The sequence below is a fragment of the Oxyura jamaicensis genome, chromosome 3, assembly GCF_011077185.1.
Source record: "Oxyura jamaicensis isolate SHBP4307 breed ruddy duck chromosome 3, BPBGC_Ojam_1.0, whole genome shotgun sequence".
NCBI classification, from domain to species: Eukaryota; Metazoa; Chordata; class Aves; order Anseriformes; family Anatidae; genus Oxyura; species Oxyura jamaicensis.
Window position 1 is genome coordinate 84,618,834 of NC_048895.1, and position 23,620 is coordinate 84,642,453.

Consider the following 23,620-nt stretch of genomic DNA (forward strand, 5'->3'; position numbering starts at 1 on the left):
CTCAACTATATGTACAAAATGATAATTTTCTTATTAGCTATAACAATTTGAAGTTTTTATACATACTTTTCTGAATCATTATAATGATCAATGAGAATCGAAGGAAAATTGAATGTTAGAAGTGACAAGGAAAGAAATAGATAAAATATCGTTTTCTCACTGCTTACATAATCAGGGTGTGGAGTAAGGCATTCATTTCTGATTCCTTCATCTCAAAAAGATATTGCAGAGCTTGAAAAGGTGCAGAGATGGACAGTAAGGTTAACCAGGAATCTGAAATGGCTTTTGCATAAGGAGAAATTAAATGAGTTATGCCCTTTAGCCTGGGAAAGAGACTAGTGAGATGTATGTGGAGAGGGCTAGTCAGGGATAATTGTTCCCTGTGTCTCACAACCCAAGCAGTACGGGCAGTGTAACGGTGCTATTAGACATCTGTATTACACATACTTTTTCTGTACAGCCTGTAATATAGCTTAGGAACTCATTACTATATGAAGTGTCAGATGTAAGAGTAGGACTGTGTTAAGCGGATGGGATAGATTTGGAGTAGAAAGGCCATGAAGAACAAATTGGCACAAAGCAGCCTCAGACACCTGCTTGCTGGGAAGATCATCTGTGGACAATAGGGCTCTCTATGGGCCATGTTCCCTGGCAGGAGCATCTGCTATTAGTCTCTGCCAGAGAATGGCTACAGGAACAAATGGACCTTTAGTCTGACCAAAATGTCTTAAAATATTTTTGCTCATATCCATTCTGTCAGCTACATAGCATTAACCCTGTTCTTTGCTACTGACTGTGACCAAACGCCAAGGGACTCAGGTGGCTGCTGGGACTCAGATCTTCTGCCAGAAGGAAACTGTGGCTCTGGTGAGCTCTCAGCCAGCCCTGCTTTCAGGCTTACCAAAAGCTTCTGATTCTGTCAGTGTCCTGGACATTTTTATTTTTTTCTCCAGGCCTTGATTTCCCTAAAAGTTGGGGTTTATCTTCCTTCCTTTTTAAGGAGCACAAGTACGGGGTGCAGCTTGAAGAAGCACATGGGTACAATTCCAGCGCGTCTCTATTTTGGTCTCACAGCAAAGCAGCATTTAGATTTAAAAATCTCAAGTCTTCTTATGCTATTACCCAGCACTCATTAAGACATTTCTCTGCTGACTTGGCGTGGAGAAAGGAGAGGTGTCCAATAATGAGGCAGCTGATTCATGACAGGGTGAAACTGGCTGGATGTGACTCCTCTGTAAAGAGCTTTGGGCTGTGAGTCCTAGCAGACAGGTGGGAGCTTCTTATTCATACATATTAATGGCACATGTTTATCAGACAGTGATACTGCAATGGACAAACAAATGGCATTTCCCTTATTAATATGTAAATTATATGCAAAGAAGAAATGATCAAAGGCTCTTGAAATACAGCAGTAAATACTGATTTCATTCCTTGCCTTTCAGTATACCGTGCATTGCAGATACCTCTTTCCCCTAAATGAACATTTAAAACTTTCATTTTGTGTGTTTCCTCATCTTTAAATATATCAGATACATTTTTCCTAAATATGTTGTGGTGTTTGCATGTAATGCTCTATCATACCTTATGAAGTTGCCACTCAGAACATACAGCAGTGAAGGTGAAGGGGCAGAAGAGTGTAAAAAAAGATTTATGGTTGCACTGTGTTTTGATGTAGAGGCTGATGTGATAAATGCTCTGCTTGAACAGCCTTCGGGTGCTCTGATTCCCTAGAACTGTTTATAGGTTATTAGTAGCATTGAGCAGCAGATAAAGTACTGAGGTGGATTTCCTTGCAAGAAACCAAGCCAAGTAATCGCCTTTTGCAAACACAGTTGGCTCTACCTTGTAAACTATTATGTTTGTTTGTTTGTTTGATTGATTGATTTTCCTAATACATATATATATACTTTTTTTTTTATTATTTTTTTTCTTTTTCTTTTTCCCCTGGAAATCTGTTCCAGAACTTCAGTCTCTGGATGTCTAGAAATCTGATTTCTTCATAAGCATTTTTTCATATGCCAACACTGTCGGTGAGCTTGGAAGGTTCTTCTCTCTTGTGTTTTCTCCCTGATGTATTTCTAACACAATCACACCCAGTCTTAGGATGTGGCATCTTTGCTTCTTTTTAGGCTGAGTAGGCCAATTTGTAGTGGTGTCCCCTTACAAGATAAGCTTCTCCATTTCTTCAGTCATCTAAGCAGTATTCCCTGAACATGTGGCCAGGATTGGTGGAACCCCAGTGTAGTGCCTTTAGTGGTGACTTGTGGCTGGGAGCATGCAATGTTTAGGGTTCCTTTTCCCTTGCTGGAGCTATGCAGAAGGGTTGCAATGGAGGAAAAGCCCTTTCATGTACTCTTTTAGCAGCTGCTTCTGTTGCCTGCAGGAGTAAATTGCAAATAATTTCCCAGCTCTAGTTCTCCTTTGCCCGTTTATTTGTGCTTACTAAGAGGAACTAACTGATACTGAGAAGGAAATGCCTGGTGAGCAAGACTCAGTAGGAACCTCCTCTATGCTGTGAGGGTGATTTATGTTTAAATCCTTTTGGAGCTGGCTTTATTTAAGTTTTTAGCTGATAGTCTGCTGTGTCTAGCACTGGAAGAAGTGTCAGTTAGTTTTATAGAGAAGATTCCTACTTGCATGACACCTGAAGTGCTATGACACTTTCTGAAAATATGAGGGGCTATTTGCTCTCACTTGCAGTGGGCATGGTGGTGCCACGCAGTAATAACAGTTCAGAGAGGTACATTGAACACACTTGATTTAAGAGAATTTCAGTTTTAAAGGTGTCTAAAGCTTAGTAAAGAAGCTCGGCTCTTCTCAGTACACTCACATGTAGTTTCTTAATTCTTTTAGGATGTTCTTTAGACTGAGACTCAGAAATAATTTCCCTTGCTTTAAAGTCCTGCTTCCGAGTGGAGCAGTAAGCTGCTGGAAAGGGCTGGGGATTTTATTCATCAAGAATTGGAAGAGAGTCTTGAGGTGATCTCTCTGCTTCTGATGAAATTCGTTCCTTTATCTGGAAACTCCTAAATCATTCCTGGCAGAGGTGACATTATAAAAATAATTCTGAAGAACAAAAGTTCTTGCCCTTGGAATACTCTGCATTGCACCAAATGGTATATATATATATATATATATATATATTTTTAACTTCATGAGACTACAGCAATTGTAAGATGCATGGAAACTTTCCTTTCCTTTAGATTTCTTTAATCATTATTTCAAGTTGATAGATTTTATTTTTCCTCACACAAATAAGCTGCACAAAGTGTAGCCAGAGCAGTGTCTGGTGACCACCAGGGCCTTGCAGAGGACACATCAGGTTCATCCCTGTCCCACCTTAAGGGATTGTGGTGAGTCCAGCCTCCTCTTGCTGTTCAGCATCTCTGGAGCAATGTGTGTCCGTGGAGCACAGCACCATTCCCGTGTAGCAGAGCATGGCACACATTTAGCTGTGTGTGATTATTTAAACAGGGATAAAAATAAATCCTTTTCCTATGGCTTCCTCCTTTGGCAGGCAGATGCACTCTGGGGACATAGGCTTTACTGTGGGATAGCAGAGAGAGAATTTTTTGGGAGTCTGTGTGATGCATGACTGCCTAATGCACTTCAAATTCCAAATTTCTTTCTCCTCCTGATAGTGTAAGGAGGTGGAAGCTGCTACACCATCAAGTGAATTTATTCTCAGAATAGGGAAAGTTTATTTTTTTTATTATTTATTTATTTATTTATTTATTTTTGTTGTTGTTGTTGTTGTTGGCAGTAAAAGCAATACCTAAGGATCGCTGAAGCTGAAATAATGGCTTAAGAATTTATGGAAAGCCTGCTAGTTACAAGGACACTAACATCTGTCCCTTTCTGTAAACTATTAAACAAAGAAGATGCCAAACTCTAGGAGACAGTAAATATCAGATGAAGGTGGCAATTCTATGCCGTGGTTGTATTCGATGGCAGCTAATTCAATCTGAATGGAGTTATGACCTAAATGCACAGATAAGGTAATTTTGAAGTAATTTCTGTTGGTCATAGTGATCTTGAGGACATATTTTGGAATCTCACTTGGCTTATGTTGTTCTGGAAGCTTGTCAAGTCTTGTTTTAATAAGCTTGTTTAAATTCTGCTCAAGAGCTTTTCTGATATATGATAGCAAAGTACTTTATCTTCTATTAGGCAAAATGTTCATCATGTGCATAAAAACCTGGAGTTGGTCTGCAGCTCTGCTGTTCAGCAGCACTGGCAAGTGCTTTGCTGGGCAGCTTCTCATATCTGTGTCACCAGAGACTGACCCAGGTGTTTGGATGCCTTCTGGCTCAGGAAGTCCAAGGTGCCAGCTTGGATTTGTCTCAAGGAAGTAAGACACTCTTTAGAGAAAATCTGCAGCTTATCCAGAAGATTCAGCCATAAACACACCATGTAGTCCAAGAAGCAAGTAGAAAACCAGAATACAGACAGATGGAAGGAGGTGAGCTTTGACCTTTCTCTGTGCAGAACTGCAAGCTTTCCCCAAACATATTTTAACTCCCTAACACCCAATTTCTATAGCTTTTGTACATTTAAAAATCATCAACTTCATGCAGCTGTTCCACTTCTTATGTATCTTTGACAGGTATAATTTTTTTATTTGTCTTTGGTGAGTATATTACGACATGATTTCTGGTATGTACTTTTGATGCTGATTTTTCAGAATACCTCAAATGGCTTGAAACAGGAGCTGACAGCATCTCAGCCACAGCAGCTACTGTGGTCCTCTTAGCAGCTGCTCCGTCTGTGTGACAAGTAAGAGTCTAACAAAACAAAAGGCTTTTTACAGTGTACGTCTGATTTGTTAGCTTGATTTAAAGGTGATAAGTGATCCTGACCAGATTGGTTCTGACACATAACGAGTAAGGTATCTGGAGGCCTTCCAGTGGTAAAGGCTTTAGTATACTATTTTATAGCATAGTATTCAGTTTAGCATAACTCAGCTTTACAAATTGACTATGTCTGACCTTGATATTCTCTTACATAGACTGTGATAGCAGTAAATTTTGAGAATGTTCCTAGTTAACCAGATAAAGGAAAAGTTATTTGGGAATGTAAAGACAGCCCATTGCAGAGGTCTCCCCCTAGGAGGTAGCTTTGTGCTATGTGGACAGTGTGAAACTCACTTTTTCCCTGAGCTTAGGGACCTCAGCTTTGTCAAGAAAACTTCCATGTGGAATGAAACCATTGCTTCAGCTCTTATCTTTCACCTGGTTGCTGGTATGTGGCTGGAAGTCCTACAGAGGAGCACAGTGCTGCACTGGCATGGGCTGGCCTGTGAGCAGGTGACCCTAAAGACTTCCTAAATCTCTGCTGTACGCCCTGGCTGTACTCTTCCCAGCTCCCCTCTGCTGCTTTTGCTAAATAATATGCCACTGATGTAGTGTTCAGCCAGATGTGAAAGTGCTAAAGAGCTTTCAAATGGGGAGGAAAAGCTGTAATGTGTTCAAAGCCAGCTTTTGGAATCTATCAAACTGCTGCCTGGCATCTTAATGGGACAGGGGCCATGCTGCTCTGCCCTTTCTCTTCATGGCCAAAGGGTGAAACTCAGCCACTGTTACTCAGTGCTAGGGAAAAGTTGTTGGTAGCCTCCTAAAGAAGCTTGTGAATCTGGGTATCCACACAGAGAAGCTGGTTGTCTGCCACAGGCTCAATGCGCAGTGAGTGAACTGAGCTCTTGCTGGGCAATTGGCAAAGCAGCTCTCAGATGCACCAGCAGCTTTACTGGGGCCACCAGTACAAACAGGGCCAGAATCCAGCTGTACCCCATCACGTGAACTTACTGGGAGATTTCTATTCCTAATGTGGCAATGAGAGGACACTTCCCTATTGCTTGCCTTTAATTTTTCCATGCACCAGCATTACCAGTTGAAGTACTCATGCTGGGTAATCAGACTGAGACCTGGCCCCATGTCCCAGCGCAGATGCCTACGTGAAGTCAGGGTGGTGAAGCTCTAACTCACTCCAAAGGGGGCTGGCTGTCATCTGTTGCAATAAATAATACCGATCTTAACAGCCCCAAAGCATTTTCAGTTTATTTTCTCATGCTTTACTTACCATTTTATTGGCAAACATCTTTCATGCTGTAAGTAATTCTACAATGTATATAGAGGTAGTAAAACATGCAGTGATTCTTCACCTTTTAAAATTCACTTAGAATGGTGACACATTTGCTTTTATCTTGTGTGGCTTCGAAGGGAAAAAAGTATTAAAAGTTTTATGTGTTTGAACATTTTCCTTAAAGAGAGTTCTTCTGGCAGATTTAGTCTCTTATTTGATCCTGCTAAGTATATTACATTTCTCCAGTAAAGTAGCTATGTATATTTAGGGGAATTAATTCATATTCCTTAAAAAACAAACGTTCTTCCTGTCAGATATTAAAAATGTACCTAAGAGAATTTGGCTTGTTTACTTTTGATTTTTAAGGTTTTTAAATGGTATGTCAGCGACGTGTGAATCATTTCATGTTTGGGAGCTCTGCTGTAGGGAGCTCCAGGTAGTTTTTCTGGGAACTGAGAGGGTGTGTGGGGAGGGGTGTATAGGTGTGTGCATGCACATATATGCATATATACAAACTCACCTGTGAGTGTTTATAAATGCATTTAAGTATATACACATAGGCCTAAGTATATACACATCCACCTGTCAGTGCAGAGCTTCAGCTGCAGGATTAGTGCAACCTGGCCAGCATCTCATGCTGTCCCAACACCAGAGGAGGGCAGGGGCTCATAAAAAATGCAACAAATATGTTTAAAGTGAAAGGAGGTAATAAGGAAGGAAAGGAGATGAGAATGATATGACAAGATTACATAAACTACAAAGGAGATTACATAAACTATACACCCAGCGTGGTGTTTCTGAATTGTCTGAAAACATGTTTGATAGGGGATGCAGGTTGTCCCTGTCTGCCATCACACCTTACGATTGTAGTCTGGCTGATGGATGTCACAGCAGAGACAGATCTTGAGGAGTGATTTGAAAGAGAAAATTCCCATTAGATCTTTTTGAAAGGATACATTTTCTTCTTTAAATCAGTCAGGGTTCCCAGAGCTGAGTCATTAGCAAGCATCTTTTCTGACAAAGTTCAGAGCCCCACAGCACTGGGAGCAGGATGAAATTAAAGGTTGAGAGGTTTGCTATACAGCAGACCACAAAGAGGCTCACTCTTCCAGAAGTTGCCTCGTATTTTCTGGAGGGCTATTGTGTTTAATTGATACATGGCTGTGCAATGTAATTTCCCAGCGCAGTGTTCCCTGAGAATGCTTTTCAGGATTGCACTGGGGCAGGCTGCAGCTGGGGAATGGGCTGGGGAGGTCAGTGCTGCCAGTCCTGGCAAGCAGAGGATTGAGAAGAGGTAAATCCTGCAGCAGCTCAGAGCCATAGTCCAGGGCAAAGTCTTTGTAATACTTTAAAATTGAAAGCACTGTGTTGCTAAGCCTGATTTCTCAGCTCTGTAAAAAACCTTTCAGAACACAAGTATGCTCCAAAGAATCATATGACACTGTTCTTTCTGGATTATATCTCAGGAAGAAAAGTTAATTTAGCTCAATCTTCAAATCTTTGTTGAAATTTTGACTTTAAGGTCAAGGTAGTAAATTTTAGTTAGAAATAGATGGAACAGCTTTTTTTTTATCATTTTCTTTAATTTAAATAGGGTTTATATTTTATTTTATTTAAATCCTGAATCAATTCAGTTGAAAAATCAATTTAGTTTTCACTGTTGGACAATACAGGAACTCATCTCTGCAGCTTTAGGTCTTAGATTCTTAAAGGCAAATATCTGCACAGCTTCTGCTGAGTCCAGTTCAATGTAGGTGCTAACCTATCATTGAGGACACAGATACCAACAGCACGTTCATGCCTTTCCGTGAGCAAAGACAAGAGATCCACTTGGGCTCAGTTTAAATTGAGTTTAATTGCTAATGAAATAATGAAATGTTATGAAGACAAATTCATTTTGTACAGGCCAGCAGTGAGACAATAACACAAGCTGAATTTGAGTCAGTCAGCAGTGCTCCACAGCCTTCCCCTTTGCTTTGAGACAAGTGCAAGAAGCATGTTCATATATGGTGCTGGAGACAGAGAGAAACTGGTAGCTCTGGAGCTGCCACAGTGTGGGCAGGCAGTGATTCTGCCTTCACTTTAAGCAGCAGTGGCATTCAAACACTATTATATCCCATACAGAGAATCCATCATCCAAAAGGAATCCATGTTTATAAAAACTGCTTATTTCTACACTCATATTAGTTTGTTGGTAAGTGAAAGCAGACAGCTCTCCTTGTCTTTCACGGAACAACTCAGAGAAGTCAGATGCTATTAAAATGGCAAATGTTATTGCTAATCTCTTTCTTTCTCTCTTTCTCTCTCTTTCTCTTCCTTAGGGAGCTTCAGAATTTTTCTGAGAATCATTTAGACGTGAAATGTACCAGCAGATGAGTCATGGAAGTGCTTGGGGATAAGCAGCGCTTACTGTGTCTATGACTCTTTTTGTCCTTCTCAGCTATGTGATTCAGACCATTTCTGGTGTGGACAATGCAGAGTTTTGCTTCCATGCTGTTGGAAAGCAAACTATTACTGTCTTCACTAAGGAATGGGTTTCTCATGGCAGCATTAGATGTAGCTGTCTAGAGGCTTTACCTCTTTTCCAGCTCTCAGGTGTGGAGCATGAGTTTCCTTTAGAACCATAGGATTGCAGAACAGCATAGGTTGGAAGGGACCTTAAAGATATTTCAGTTCCAACCCCCCTGGCCCGGGCAGGAACACCTCCCACTAGACCAGGTTGCTCAAAGCCCCATCCAGCCTGGCCTTGAACACCTCCAGGGATGGGGCATCCACAGCTTCTCTGGGCAACCTGCTTCATCACCCTCACTGTGAAGAATGTCTTCCTAATATCTAATATAAATCTTTTAGTTATAAACTGTTCCCCCTTGTCCTATTGCTACACTCCCTGATCGAGTCTCTCCCCATCTTTCCTGTAGGCCCCTTGTAAGTACTGGAAGGCCACTATAAAGTCTTCCCAAAGGCTTCTCTTTAATGTGTTGTTGCTGTTCCCTGGCCATCTGCCTCTCAGTATCCTCCCATGGCACATCCATGACACAGAAGTTAAGCATCTGTCTTGCTCACTGCCTCTACAGGCACACTTCTCTGTAATTTTTAGGAAAGCTGATTATTTCCCTCCCTCACCCCTTTCTCTGATATGTAATTTATTCCCCATCCCACAGATAAATCAAAAGCAGCATGGGTTGGAAGATGGCAGGTAGAAACAACAGGAAAACAAAACTTATGAAAAAATGTTGCATTTGTCTGACTGGTTGTTGATCAGTTGCCCAGGGTCCTGCCTGTACTGGCCCAAAACTTTTGGACGTGTGAGCTGATTTCATGCAGATTTGTCAGAAAGGTAAAGATATCAAACCCCCCCTACAGGTTTAGTGAAAATAGCTGGTCAAGTGGAGGAGGTGGAAGGCTCATGCCCCAGCAGAAGAGAGGCTGGTGTGGAGTGGTGCTGTCAGACATCATAGAATCCAGAGGAGAACACAGTCTGGAGATAGGGAGCTGTAGGAAACCAGCTTGCATCATCTCTGCTGCTCATGGAGCTAGACATTTAGTTTCTATCTCAGAGAAAAGAGTGTAACAACGCACTGTTCTTTACTCATAGGGTGTCATTGTTCTATTTGAACCATTTCCTATTGCACTCTCAGTTATAGTTAATTTAGGTTTTGCTGATAATGCTTATTGCATAGAAAACTTCTGATAGTGACCTCTGTAATGTGGACTCTGTCACCTGAGGTTTTTTTTTTTTTCCCCATTATTTTTATGTTTGTTTATTAGATAGACTATAATGGTTCCAACCAATGGTAAAATGGATTAGGTTGCATCAAATGCATTGTGAGACTGAGATAACCAGAAATAATAGGGCTGCAACCAGCTGCAACCACAATAAACCTCCTGAAATTTATTGGCAGTAGAACTGGAAGTCATAATCCAGAAGAAGGTGGTGGTTAGAAAGACTCTGATGGACTATGGAGTAGTTATCCCATTCTTTATTTTATTTTTCTTTCAGCTATGAAATAACCCTCTACCGTCACATCTTTTTCAAGACGTCAATGGAAGATAAAAAGAAGTGATTTTGTTCATTTAAAGTCTATTTCTACTAAGAGCTGTAACAAAAGTGATAAAGCAGGTATCTTCTTTCTGGAAAACCCAGATTAAAATCTACTGTCTGTCAGTGTCCTTCCAAATGGAAGAACGTGTTAAACAGTCAAACTTGCTTTATTCCTTTATGAGGAAGTGAAGTAAGCTACAAATTTATGTGCTTACTTTAATAAGGGCCCTAGCTTGTGCTTTGGAAAAAGGTAGCAGTAAAGCTGTACTCTCTCAGAGTTACAGGGACATATCTCTCTGGTTCTCTCTAGACAAACTTTCAGCCTGCATGATCTCAGATTTAGTAGAACCAATAACATTTAATATCTACAATTTTCATAAAGTTTTGTGGCTTTGAAATGCTACAATAACTACTTTCTTATGCCTAAAGACATTCATGGTAAGTTTGCAATACCTTGCACGTGGATATGGTTCAGCAAGAGTAGCACAGTGACCTCTCCTGCATGGAAATTTATTAATGAGCTGGGTGCCCCATTTTTCTGCACTCAGATATTTGACCTCTCTCATATGTTGGCAGTATTTTTTTGAAGCCAACCTTCTGTAGAAAACCTGAAGAGATCAAAATAGAGATAAGAAGCAGACAGTATGTTAGTACATTAGTGGATTAAAAGATAAATAACATGGTTAAATCTGATAAGAAAAATTACATAGAGTAGTTGTACTATCTTTTGAAATTTTATTTATTTTGTTGAAAACTAGTTTTGGTGAAGAAAGATGAAAGCATGTTGAAACATTGCATCAACAGTTGTCTCCAGCTGCAAATTCTATGTCCGTTGAATCAAAGTATCCAATTTATTTTAAAATCTAATTCTCAGGGAAAAACAAAACAAAACAAAACAAAACCACAAAACAACAAACAATAGAGAAGCAAGTGGGAGAATTTTCAATTTAATTTTTTTTTTATTTGGTGGCAATGCAAAATTAAATCTTAGTAATGTTAGTGATTAAAAATCTTTAGATCACACAGTTCTGGTGAAAGTACATGGTGCTTTTGTTTCAATTTCAAAACAAAATAGTTTGAATAAAAAAATGTAACTTTTTCCCAGATAAAACCATACAACAATTTGAAAACTTACATTTCTTTTTTTTTTTTTTTCCATTTCACTATGAAGAAATCTATTAAATTTAAGTATTTTCTACAAAAAGTTTCAGCAAGTCAATGTTTCCCACTGGGTAGGTGGGAACCATTAATTGAAAAAATTCTCACCTGCACTACAAAGAAGGCTTCAATAGCTTTGATCGTGATTAGAAAAAGCATTCTCTGAAATGGGCAAATTGTCCCTGCTCCTCCTTTCATCTTGATTGGAATGGCTACTGCATGCCCTGGGCTTCAAACAGCTGGTTTTAAGAAAATATGACCAAATTAGTGGCCTGATTTATCAAGATTTTTTATGTTATAAAAATTTCATTAATATTTTTTTGAAGGATGTTTTGACATATAGCCTCTATTACGAGCTCAGTTTAAGATGTTATTGAATACTTGTTAGACTGTTTGGTGATAAAGTGACAAAAAGTTATGGATTACTTGGGATGCTCTGCATGGCCAGATGTGTTTTCCTCTTAGATAACCCTTGACAGTTTCATTATCAACTGATAATTGCAAGCTATGCTGCAATATATCTGTTTATTGGTTATTTCACTTTATTGTGAGCTAATCTCCTGCTGTCCTAGTGCTGCTCAAAGGTAGAACAGAAAGACAGGCTCCACATATTTTTGTTTTTGTTTCACTGGAAAAAAGATTTTTAAAAGAAGAAAGACAGGATCAAGCAACACAGTAGTGGTTGTAGTCAAAGCGGAACCGTTGAATGTGTCATTTTGTCAGTCTGCACAGTCAGAAATTTATCTAACTCCAGAGTTAAAATAATTCCATCAACAAAATACCATTTTTTACCTTAAAAGCTTTTGTGGCTGTTACTAGACTTTCATGCACTGGAAGCCTGGAGGACAGTTTTCAACTCAACTTTAGTAATCAAATCAAGCTGATATAAAAGTTTACTGACTATTGTGCATGGTTAATATAGCTATTGTTTATTCAGAAGTCTTACCTTTGTGAAGTGACTGTTGGAAAAGTACAAATGTATTTAAATCTGTATAACCATTATGTCAATGTGAATATTGTTGGTACTGCCTATAAATATATTACCTCCTTTATATTGATATAACTGTCTGCCTAAGCAGGCTGCAGTAATTTAGTCAAAACAGTTTTGCTATCAAGGCAGCTAAATCATAGGGGAGAAAGCAAACACTGCATACAGAGACAGGCAGGTAATTTCTGTCACTACTTTGAAAACCACTGGCTTTTTCAATCAACAGCAGATTTCTGTGAACAGAATAGGCATTCTTACAAAAACTGCAGTAAATGAAAAGTTATTTTTATTGATAATGATGCTATTTGCTCTTGAGATCTTTGCACTGTTAGAGGAGCTGATTCAAAACTTACCAGTCCTGCCTTATATAATATATGCTTTATATTTTTCTGCAGTGAAGACATAAACTGAGCCCTATAATATTAGTATTTAAGGATCCTGTGTACTGTTCTTCCAGAGCTTTGCGTGAGGTTTTATCGGTAGCAGCATTCTTCATTGAGTCGTACTTGCAATAAAAGACAGGGATGATTTTCCCATTGGAAGCTAAGAATCGTTAAATTCTTTTTTATTCTGCCCTTGATAAAACACAATATTGTGCAGGCTTTGTGGAGGCTACATTCTCACCCCTCTGGGAGCTCCTGGACCTGTGAAAAAAAAAGAAAGAAAAAGTATGACACTAATTGAGTTTTCTTGTTTCCTTTCCAGTCCCAGCATCGTGACTGTGTTTGGGCATCTGGTTGCGAGTGTTTATTCTCACTTCTGCTAGGGGACTCCCACATGTGGCTCCTGCCTTCTCCCCCATGTGTTTCCTCTTCGCCTGCCACACAGAAGATGCTTTTCTTGAGACACTGGAAAGCCAACATCATGTCATCTTGCCCTGAGGGCTGTTTGCTGGGTGCCTTTGCTCTCATAGGTGAGGGACATCTGCTTTCTGTATGGGCTAGTCAGGAACTAGCCCATACAGAAAGCAGAGCTGGCAATTTCCTGCTGGGTCCTTTGTACCACAGAAAATATTGCAATGCTGTGTATGTGACACATGCAAGAACTGACCACTCTTAATGTCTTTGGGAGGTGGGCCCAAATAGGCCCATGTATTCCCCATGTCCAGATATGGGGGCATATCTGTGCCCTGACATTTGGCATTTGAGGTCTCTGGAGCAGGTGTGAGCTATGGCTGGGCCTGGTGAGCACTGGTGAGTGGGGACTGAGGAGAAAGGCCCTGTCCTTCTGTGGGGAAAGGGGAGAGAGAAGCTGGAGAGCTCCTGCATGGCCATGGAGGAGAACAGACTGATGGGAGGTGATGGACAATGGGGCTGCCAGTGCACACCATGGCTGTGCTCCCTCCACTGCTCTGAGCCCTGAGACATGTCAGTGAGTTGTCAGGATAATGGCATGGTGGCCTGTTAGTGACCCTGTGAGCTGTTCCTGCAGCTGAAATCATATAATTCCAGAATAGCTGAGGCTGGTGGCCATGTTCAAGCAGGGCCACCCAGAGCAGGTTGCCCAGAACCATGTCCAGGTGGCTTTTGAAGATCTCCAAGGAGGGAGACCCCATGGCCTCTCTGGAAAACCTGTGCCAGTGCTCCATCACCCACATAGCACAGAAGTGCTGCCTGATGTTCAGAGGGAACCTCCTGTGCCCTGGTTTGTGCCCATTGCCTCCAGGGCACCAGAGTTGAACCCATCAGAGAGACCACAGGGGTTAGGCAGAGTGGTGGCAGAGGGACAGGGACCACAAAGCTCTGCCCCAGCCCCAGGCAGAGGGGAGCAGCTGAGGCAGAGGCAAGGGCTTCCCAAAAGCAGCTTACCCAACTGAAATTTGGCATTTAAAGGCTGCAAAGTCCTGCCCTGTCAGTGAAGGCTGGCAGAGAAGGGGAAAGGCACCCAACTGGCATAGCTGTTCCCTCCACAGAGGAAAAGGCTATACATTACAGTTATGCTTCGAGGATTACTTATTGTTACCCTCTTTATCTGCCTGCTAGAGGCATTTTAGTTTTTCTCCCTTTAATAAAAATATTGTTTGTTAAGCCATTCATTTCGTAGTTGCCAGTGGGGATGGTTTGATCTCTGAGTCATTTGTGTTGCTCATTGCATCAGTATAATATCCCTTGGTCTCTGAGTGAGGTCTTGAATGGTCCTTTAGCTGTGATTTATCCTTAAAAGTGAACCCGCCTATAGCTGTTTCCACTCAAGTCCTGGTAGAAGACTTACCAAATGACTTACCCCAAGAGTAGTCTGGCCTGCTATGTATTTCCAGTGCCTTTTTAAGAGTGAGTGGTAACCATCCACTGCCACACTCACCCAGGTTCAGAGTGACAGCTGGCAGGAGAATATCCTACTGCCAAAGTGAGGATGCCTGTCTGTGCCAGAAGGAAGGTGTTTGTAAGACAACCAGACTGGGGACCATTGTAAGTGAGCTTCCTTTTGTGCATTGTCCTGCTTTACCTGTGGAAAGACTTTCAGTGCAAGAGCTGCAAAGGGTTTGTTAATGTCCTTTGCACAGTATGACAAAGGTTTATACAATAGATTTTTTTTTATTATTATAAAATAAATAGAAAGTTGTTGAGTTTCTACCAGAGCTCCTCAACCTGCTTAGAATTTCCAAACCATTTTTAGATTGAAGAAAATAAATCCAACAGTGAAGGAAAGTATTCAAGTCCCCTCCTCCCGCTAAAATAAAAGGAAAGACAAAGAAAGTGATATGTCACTTTAATATTAAAGCTAAAATGCTTTGATGCTGAGAAGAACTTTGCAGAAGAGAAAATGATGGGGGTGAAAAATCTTTAAAGAAGGGAAAATGGAGTGCTATTTTTAAAATTCTTTTATTCTTTTTAGATTGTGGTATTTTACAGAGCCTTGCAGATGACAAAGTAGCTGCTTCCCCTGTGCTTGATTGAATGCTTTCTCCACACACCACTGGGTTAGGTTTTTTTCTTTCTGTGTCACATTGATCTTCTCTTGTTGCTCTGCCTCTAACATGCCATTAGGCGCCCCTGAGTGCCAGTAGTGAGTGAGAAGAACAGGTCTTGTGGGTAAACTGCCATTAGGTTCTTCCTGACATGACTGATAATATAGTCCATGTGTATTTGTTGAAGATATTTTGAGAGGTAAGATTACCTTATTATTATTTTTACTACTTGTACTGAAGGGATTGCTAGAGGCCCTTGCCCGTATCTGGGCTCTATTTTAAAGTTGTTGCACACATGAATATTAAAAGGCAGTGCCTGCCTCCCAGAGCTTGTCTTCAAATGAGTGACACAGAAAAAAGACAATTGTTATCCCCAATTTGCAGTAGAAACCTAAGGCTCTCCAGTGCTGTACAGAAAAAAAAAAAAAAAGTAAAATAAAAAAAAATCAAGCTCTGAATAGAAGTAACATAAGCCAAAGGAGGATGATACCATGTCTGTCCTAAAATGACCACCTTCTTGCAAGCTCTAAGGTGAAATGGTGTGTTAAGGTGGTTATCGGTGTTCTGGTACCAAAGCTGCTGGGGAGTCTTTTCCTCACATGGTGTCATATAATGTATCCACAGCAACTAAAACATGCAAACAGAGATAATCAGTCATATTAGCCAGGCTAGCAACTCTAATTCATATTAAAGTTGTTGGTTGCTGTACCCAGTCATCTCTGAAAGTCAAGACTGCCTGCTCACCAGTTTTCAAAAGTGCACCAATAAAGCTCATGCTGCCCAATGCACTACAGAGCAGCTTCTGAAGGCATGTACAGAACAGCTTTGTTATCCCCTCTTGGATTGCCCCTTAAAATAGCTCTCTGTGCCTGTAACTTCTGCCAGGACGTAGTGATGATGAGGCTGTTGGCATGCAGTTGTTGTTGTCTATCAGGCCAATCAATACTGTCTGATCGGTTCTTACCTGCCTTTAATGCTCTGTTGTCTCTTCGCTGAGGCTGTGGGTGGTTAGAGCAGCCTTCCAAGTTTGTAGGGCACGTCACAGAGGAACATGGAGAGCCACTTATTGTTCGGGCAGATAATGACAGAACAACGGGGAATGGTTTTAAACTGAAAGAGGAAAGATATAAATTAGAGGTTAGGAGGAAATTCTTCACTCAGAGGGTGGTGAGGCACTGGCACAGATTGCCCAGAGAAGCTATGGATGCCTCATTTCTGGAGGTGTTCAAGACCAGGTTGGACAAGGTCCTGGACAACCAGATCTAGTGGGTCATGTCAGGGGGCTTGGAACTGGATGATGTCCGTCCGTCCCCCCCCAGTGCCCCAAACACACTCACACAGCTTGTCATATGTGGGAACATTTTGCAGCTATTGATATTAAGGATGTCCGTCCTTAATTGAGAAGAATTAGCATAATGCTTGACTCACTGAATTTCTATGGGGAAACGGTAACTTCCAGTGGTCATTTAGAGTCCAGTCATGTTCTAAGAGACTTCAGTGACAGCAGTATTAGGTTGTTAATTTATACCTGGCTTTAACATTTTCCTTGAAGTCCTAAATTATACATTTATAACCAATTTCTCATATGACAAAAACTTTTCTAAGGAAAGTAGTGCCTGAACATGGCTTAGGAATGTCGCCTAAATGCTAAGCGAATAGATCTTTTTAAAGAGGGAGACATCCTCCAGTTGGATGGAAGGCTGGGGAATGTTTTGTTATTTATTTTAAATTGGCTCATTTAATAGGTCGAAGTCTGAAGTTAGGTGTACAGATAGGAGCTATGCTACTTGGACCAGTGAGCAGTCACAGGAGATGGGGATGTCAGGGACCTCAGGAGGACACCTGGTTTGTCTCCTTCCAGGCCAGGTCAGCTCTCATTAAACCATTTCAGCTCCTTCTGGTCAACTGTTGCACAATGCAGAGGGACAGGGTAAGTTAATAGGGTTTTATGTCTCTTTGTGGTCTTGTTTATATTAAGGAGCCCAACTGGATCTGATATGGTACTGGAGCTGCTGTGCACTGCTGATACTGGACAGGTGGCAGAGAGAGGCGTTATCTTTCCTTTTCCTATTGGGGATTGACAATTACCATCTGAGATCTCAGAAGCTAAATCTTCAGGGTCCTCCTTGGGGTTGCAATGTATTGACTGGGACAAGCACAGTTAGCCTTCATAAGTCTGGATTTGCAAGGGAGATGACAGTAGGTTACTGAATATGATCCAGGGGTTCACAGGTGTTCCTCTGAGGTTTTTAATTTTTCTTGTTTGCCAGGTGAGGAAAATTATTACCTCAATTTTATTACCCAGTGCTGTTTATCTATCTATCTATTTATTTATTTCTATTTTTTTTTTTTTTTTTTTTTTTTTATATTTGTGCTCCTGGCTTCTTGTTGTCAACATCACTGCTGCAGACAGCTGAGAGCATTGAGAGGGACCAACCTGTCAAACTGGGAATCAAATCCATTAAGTCTTCCTCCTCTCTGGGTAATTTTTTTGAGAATGTGCCACTGATGATGTTTGAAACTGGGAGACACTTATGTCTGGGTGTGGAGGAGTCTGATTTAGAGCTAAAGCAACTGTGAAATATCAAAAAAAAGAAAGGGGAAAAAGTCTTGATGTGCCTCAGGGCTGTGATAGCGTTGAAAGATGGAGGCCGCACAGGAGCAACCTATCTTTCTGTAAAATGACCAGATGAGCTCAGATGCCTTGTACCTTACTGTATATATACTATATACTTCATGCTCTATTCCACCTACACCAGGATAGGCTGTTTTGTGGCCCAGGGTGGTGCCCTATGCAGCCACAAATGTGGGCAACAATTAGACCATGAAAGATGACCAGAGCCAACATTAGCTATGCCACAGCTGGTGTGTACTCAGGAAGAAAACAGAGCTCAAACCGAAGAAATGTGAATGCTGGTCTTTGAGTCCTGCTTTCTTTCAGTTAAGGATTGTTTATCTTTGTTTCTTCTAGTGGGGATTTACCGACCATTTCCCTTAGGTTTTGTTATTTCTCTTCTCTCTCTCTCTCTCCTTTTTTTTTTTTTTTTTTTTTTTTTTTTTTCTATGACATTTGATAGTTATCATCTTTGGCTCTTAAATGGCTCATTTGCAGGAAAACTACTTTATGTGCCTGTCTGAAGTACCAGCTAATTGAACACGCAGAAAACACTCAGTGATGTTGTCCTGGAAGTCAGACTATGTACCAAAGAGAGTGAAAGGTTTTACTGGCAGGATTCATGGAGTGGGGGAGGACATATTCAAAATTAGAGACTAGTGTCAACAAGAGGTGATGCACAGAGCATTATTATTGTTTCTTAAAAGTAAAAAAAAAGATGTGTAGTTCTGATTTTCTTTAAAGGATAAATATCCCTATGTCATCATTTTGGAAATCTTGGCATCAATTTTGCAAATGTAAAGATATGAACAGATCACTGCACCAGGCAAAAATCACATATTCTTCAGTCTGTTGTCATGTGGATGGCCTGCATACATGATGTCAGGCTAATAGAGGGAATTATTAAAAGTTTTTAATATAATACTGTCCATAAAGTCTCAGTCAGTTCTGCATTGAGGTTTCATGCTACCAGACGGTGTAAAAACAATGGAAATATGCCTTCATATTGGTGGTCTTTTCTTAAATTACATACATGTTGGAAACAGGCAGTGGTAGAAAGAACAGCTCAGCACAGATGTATCTACCCAAGCACTATACAGCTTGGTCGCAAATGGGAGGAAAGCTCTGAGAATCTGACTATACTGGAAGATTTTTTAAAAAGCATTTTTTTCAAGGCTGATTCAGAAATGACTGAAACAAATTGATTATATTTGTGTCCATGGAACCCAGTTTGATCTTTAGTGGCTACATTGCCTCATGTGAAACTATTATGACTCCCATAGAAGACCTATAGGCTTATCAAGTCTCCCATTTATTTTTTATTTTTATTTTTATTTTTATTTTATTTTATTTTATTTTATTTTATTTTATTTTATTTTATTTTATTTTTTTATTATTGACTTCAGAATTTGGTTTCTTTATATTAATGGCCTATTTGTAATTGATGGAAATCAATATGATACAAGGATATGCTTTAAATATGATTTTCTCCATGGTTAGGAAAATTTATGCCTTTTCAGTATTTAATCTTTCTGCTCTCTGCCCAGTCCAATGATAACATAAATAATATTAAAACAATGCACCGACTCACTTTTGTCTGTGTTTCTGGTTAGTGAAATTATTAATATATGCTTAGTGCAAGACTGATTTCAGCTAACTTTAGCAGCCTGCAGTGCATACATTTACATCCGATTTAGCTTTTGGGGGCTCCCATTACAGTTGGCATGGGAAACACAGCCCTAAGGAGTGAAACACATCATGAGTTTTAGGCTCTTTCCTTGAGTAAGATGAATTATTCCCTAAAACACTGATCATTCTCCAGCTAGCTCCAATGCAGTTGTCTTATCTTGGAGAGATGAATCTGACCCTATGCTCTATTTGTGTAATTTCTGTGTGTACCTGGATTGTAATGTAGGGCGGTGAAAGGCAATCTCCCTTCTTGATCACCTGCTGACAGCTAAAGTGGCAACTATTTTTTATAAGAGTGTCCCTGGTTGCATTTTGTGAAGACATCTGATTCTGCTTGTGCTGTGTTAAATACCTATCAGATTCAATCTTCCCAAAAGCTTAGCAGAAGAGGGCTCAATGCCCTGACTGTTTTCCCCTATGTAGGCAAAGCTCAGTTAGTCCATGCTGAGCAGGAGCTGGAGCACTGCCTCAGGCACCAGTGGACTGGAGTTAGGAAGGTGTTGCGTGAGTGAAACTGTGCCCAGGGTTAAGCAATAGATGCGATTTGTTTATTTATTGAATTATCGTTTGATTGGCGGCCTGCTAGCTGTGCCTCAGCCTTATGTTAGTGACCCAAGTCCTTTAGTGGATGTAGTTTTTAGAAATACTTGCAACACATGGATTTATAGGCACATTTATTCCAGAGGAATCTAATCACAGCACTGCTTTTGTAAATGTAGCTGTATCAGAAGCAAACAGTACATGAATTATGTGTCTCAGCAGGATTGATTGTACCCTTAGGAGCTATCAGCAGCACCCAGAGAACAATTACCTTCTCCTGCTCCTAGTAATGAAGTACAATTTAGAAACAGAAAATCATTATGTAAAACTTTGAGAAATGACACAATTACATTACATTACACGTACTTTTGTCATAGACCTTGCTTATTACATAAAATTTAAATATCTTCTGGGAGGGAATTCTGTTGTGTTGGTTTCCTGCTCTTGTGCTCCAGTGCAGGCTGATTTTCTGTCAAATGACAAAAGAAACCTTTTTAGGTTTGGAAATACATATATTCTGAACATACAAAAAACTTGCTTATAAAAGGAGACAGTATCTGAAACAAACAGTTATTAAATACTGGTTAATTTAATATGAAATAACCTGTTCATTTGCCAAAATCTATTTTATATTTTGTGTTATTTATATTTTGGTTATTAGAACAAAGTGCAACTCAAAGAAACAAACACAGGCATTATACTTCTAAGGTTATCTCTCCTGTACAATCAGTCTGATTTCCTGGTAATTGCTTAAAGATTTAAATCTAAGCCCTAGGATTTTTTTTTTTTTTTTTCTTTCTTTTACATAATAGTTGATCTTTGTTTTGTGTTCTGCTTTCAACTGACGCGTGACAGAAGCTGTGTGATGGGAAAGAAAAAGTCGTGTCAGCCCAGTTTGTGCAGTGTTCCGTGCCAAAGGCAGTCCCAAGGCAGTGCTCTGGTGAGCAGCTGAAATGTGGGGCTGGGCCAGTGCCACCCGCAGCATGGGGGCAGGAGTGGGAAGCAGGCAGCACTGCTAGCAGTCCCAGTAGATTTGCAGGCTCTCCTGCCTCAGCTGTAAAATGTGAGACTCTGGGAGGTGAGCTGGTAGAAAACATCAACATGGCGTTTCTGAAAAACTCAGCAGTGCTCCTAAATCTTAAGGGCTTATACCTGAGGCTGCGGCTGCAGCAAACATCAGTTAGTGTCTGAGCAATCCGAATGCATCTCTGAATTATCTGAACGCATCTCATTGCTTTCACTAGCAACTCTCAGTCAAACAGTATTTTCCTTAAAGGGGAGATGTTAGTTGTATTTCATACTATCCCTTCTTTAGTTTAAAGGCCTCTTATTTAACCAGAAAGCTGCCACAGTGAGAAAAGTGATCAAAGCTGGTTCTTAAGTCCCCAGGACTGCACAGTAATTTAAGTGTATAAGAGCCAGTTCTCTCCCATGGAAAGGAAAGTAAGGAATAGTTTTCCTCAAAGAACCTTGCTCCAAGTGCATCATTGGTTTATTTAAAGGGTATTTCTTTCCACACTCCTATTTATACCTCAGTAATTGATTGTGGATGGTTTCACCAAACCTGCATCGTGAACTCACTAACACTAGTGGTTTGAACTGGGGTGGATCCCCCTGCTCCAACAACTTCTCCCAGTATTCTCTAATGGGTTTTCACAGAATCACAGAATCATCTAGGTTGGAAGAGACCTCCAAGATCACTGAGTCCAACCTCTAACCTAACGCTATCAAGTCCTCCACTAAACCATTTTGTTGCATGTTGCTTCATAAAATCAATGCTGTGGCAACCCCTTCATGCAGACAATGTGTGTGTGTGTTTGCACACTGGGAGGATAAGGCTCTGTAGGAAATTTTGGGAGAAGCCGGTCTCTCCATGGAAAACTGACAAGACCTGGTTAATCATTTACATGTTTGAGATTTTGTACTTAAGGAACAGAAGCACTGAAGTGATTTCCACATACTGTGGGCATTTAGTAGCCTCCTGAAGTAATTAACTATGATTTTGGTTTGACTGGAATTAAGATGGGACTCTTGAGATGTCATTAGTGTTCAACTCATGTATCAGGCAAGACAAAATTGTATCTCCATTTAGACAATTTCATGTTATATCTTTCTTTTTAATATTATTTTTTATAAGAGTAGCTATTAAAAGCTTAAAAAAGAGGCCATTCCTTTTATTGGTATTTCACCGAGACAGACTGTTTTATAAGCACAGAGATACAAGGATTAGAAGTCCTCATTTCATTACATTGATCTCACATCTCTCCTATTCTTTCCAGTAGCCTTGCACTGCATGGGCCCATGACAGGAGCTGACTTGTAAACAGCAAACAGTGATGCTGTGGGGGCTGAAGAGGCGACTGTCCACTGTTATTTTCTCCACCTTTTCCCCAGCAATTGCCACCCTGCTGTCATGTTATTCATGGATGTGTTCCTCTGCAGTCTGTGGAGTGATGCTTAAGCCATCTTGGCCATGCTGCTGGTCCCAGTTTGGGTGTGTGCTGTGTGGGAGTGAGCTATGCTGCTGCCAAATAGTTGTGTGTGAGTCTCCTGCAGGCACCAGAGATCAGTTTAAGCCTGTATCTAGCTGGCAAAAAACATTGCTATGCACTGTTCTGTATATATATCCAGTATGCTTCATCTTTAAATATGCCCTTTTTACTGAACAGAATAAAACCCTGACATAAATAAATAGTAGTGGAGAAGGCAGGCAAGTGGTAGCCCCATATTTGCAAGCTGAATCCCATAACAGGAGTGAGTGCTGCTCTGCTTGGAGGAACAGACTTCTTGTTTTTCTTTCTGCTTTGTCACCTTGCCTAAAAGTCCTTGCCCCTTTTGTGCCCTAAGAGACATTTTCATACAGTTTGGTCACCGGTGCTGCTGGGAGCTCTAAAAATTATTAAAATTTTAAATAGGTGGAAGCCCACAGATTGGTCATGAAAACAGCAGTTGCATTTTGATGGTATTTCTCCTTTATTACAATATATTCTCATGAATAAAATGCCTTGTGCCCTGCTAGATTCTTTCCAAGATAATAAATTGTTGTTGAAAGCATTGAATTGCAGAAGCCTGTCATTAGCATCTAGCACAAGCTGCATTATAATGTGGCAGTCAAACTGAATTAGACTCTACCATGCATCCATACAGCATAACAGATAGATGACTGTCCTCTTCCTAGGCATCCCAAGTGGTGGTGATATGTGAAAGTCAGTGCTATGGAGTTGCTGGAAGGTGATAACCACACAACACCGTCACCCCATGCAGCACCCCCATTCAGAGCTTAAAACCCATTTTCTATGTAGGTGGTAGAAGAAAACTAATAGTAAATCTTATCAGAAATTATGCATGCTAAAAAGACCATTAGCCTATATTTTGACTCTTTTCTTTTCTTTTCTTTTCTTTTCTTTTCTTTTCTTTTCTTTTCTTTTCTTTTCTTTTCTTTTCTTTTCTTTTCTTTTCTTTTCTTTTCTTTTCTTTTCTTTTCTTTTCTTTTCTTTTCTTTTCTTTTCTTTTCTTTTCTTTTCTTTTCTTTTCTTTTCTTTTCTTTTCTTTTCTTTTCTTTTCTTTTCTTTTCTTTTCTTTTCTTTTCTTTTCTTTTCTT

General features: G+C 40.3%; 2 long non-coding RNA genes across 2 annotated transcripts in view; both read left to right on the forward strand.

The window, feature by feature from the left end:
• Window positions 1-1,173: 1,173 nt before the first annotated feature.
• Window positions 1,174-23,620, forward strand: part of LOC118165025 — a 95,433-nt gene continuing 72,986 nt past the window's right edge. The window contains exon 1 of the long non-coding RNA XR_004749819.1: window positions 1,174-1,269. This is a non-coding gene — a long non-coding RNA (uncharacterized LOC118165025). The remainder of the gene's footprint in view (window positions 1,270-23,620) is intronic.
• The window catches only part of LOC118165026, a 13,138-nt gene continuing 3,948 nt past the window's right edge, over window positions 14,431-23,620 (forward strand). The window contains exon 1 of the long non-coding RNA XR_004749820.1: window positions 14,431-14,681. This is a non-coding gene — a long non-coding RNA (uncharacterized LOC118165026). The remainder of the gene's footprint in view (window positions 14,682-23,620) is intronic.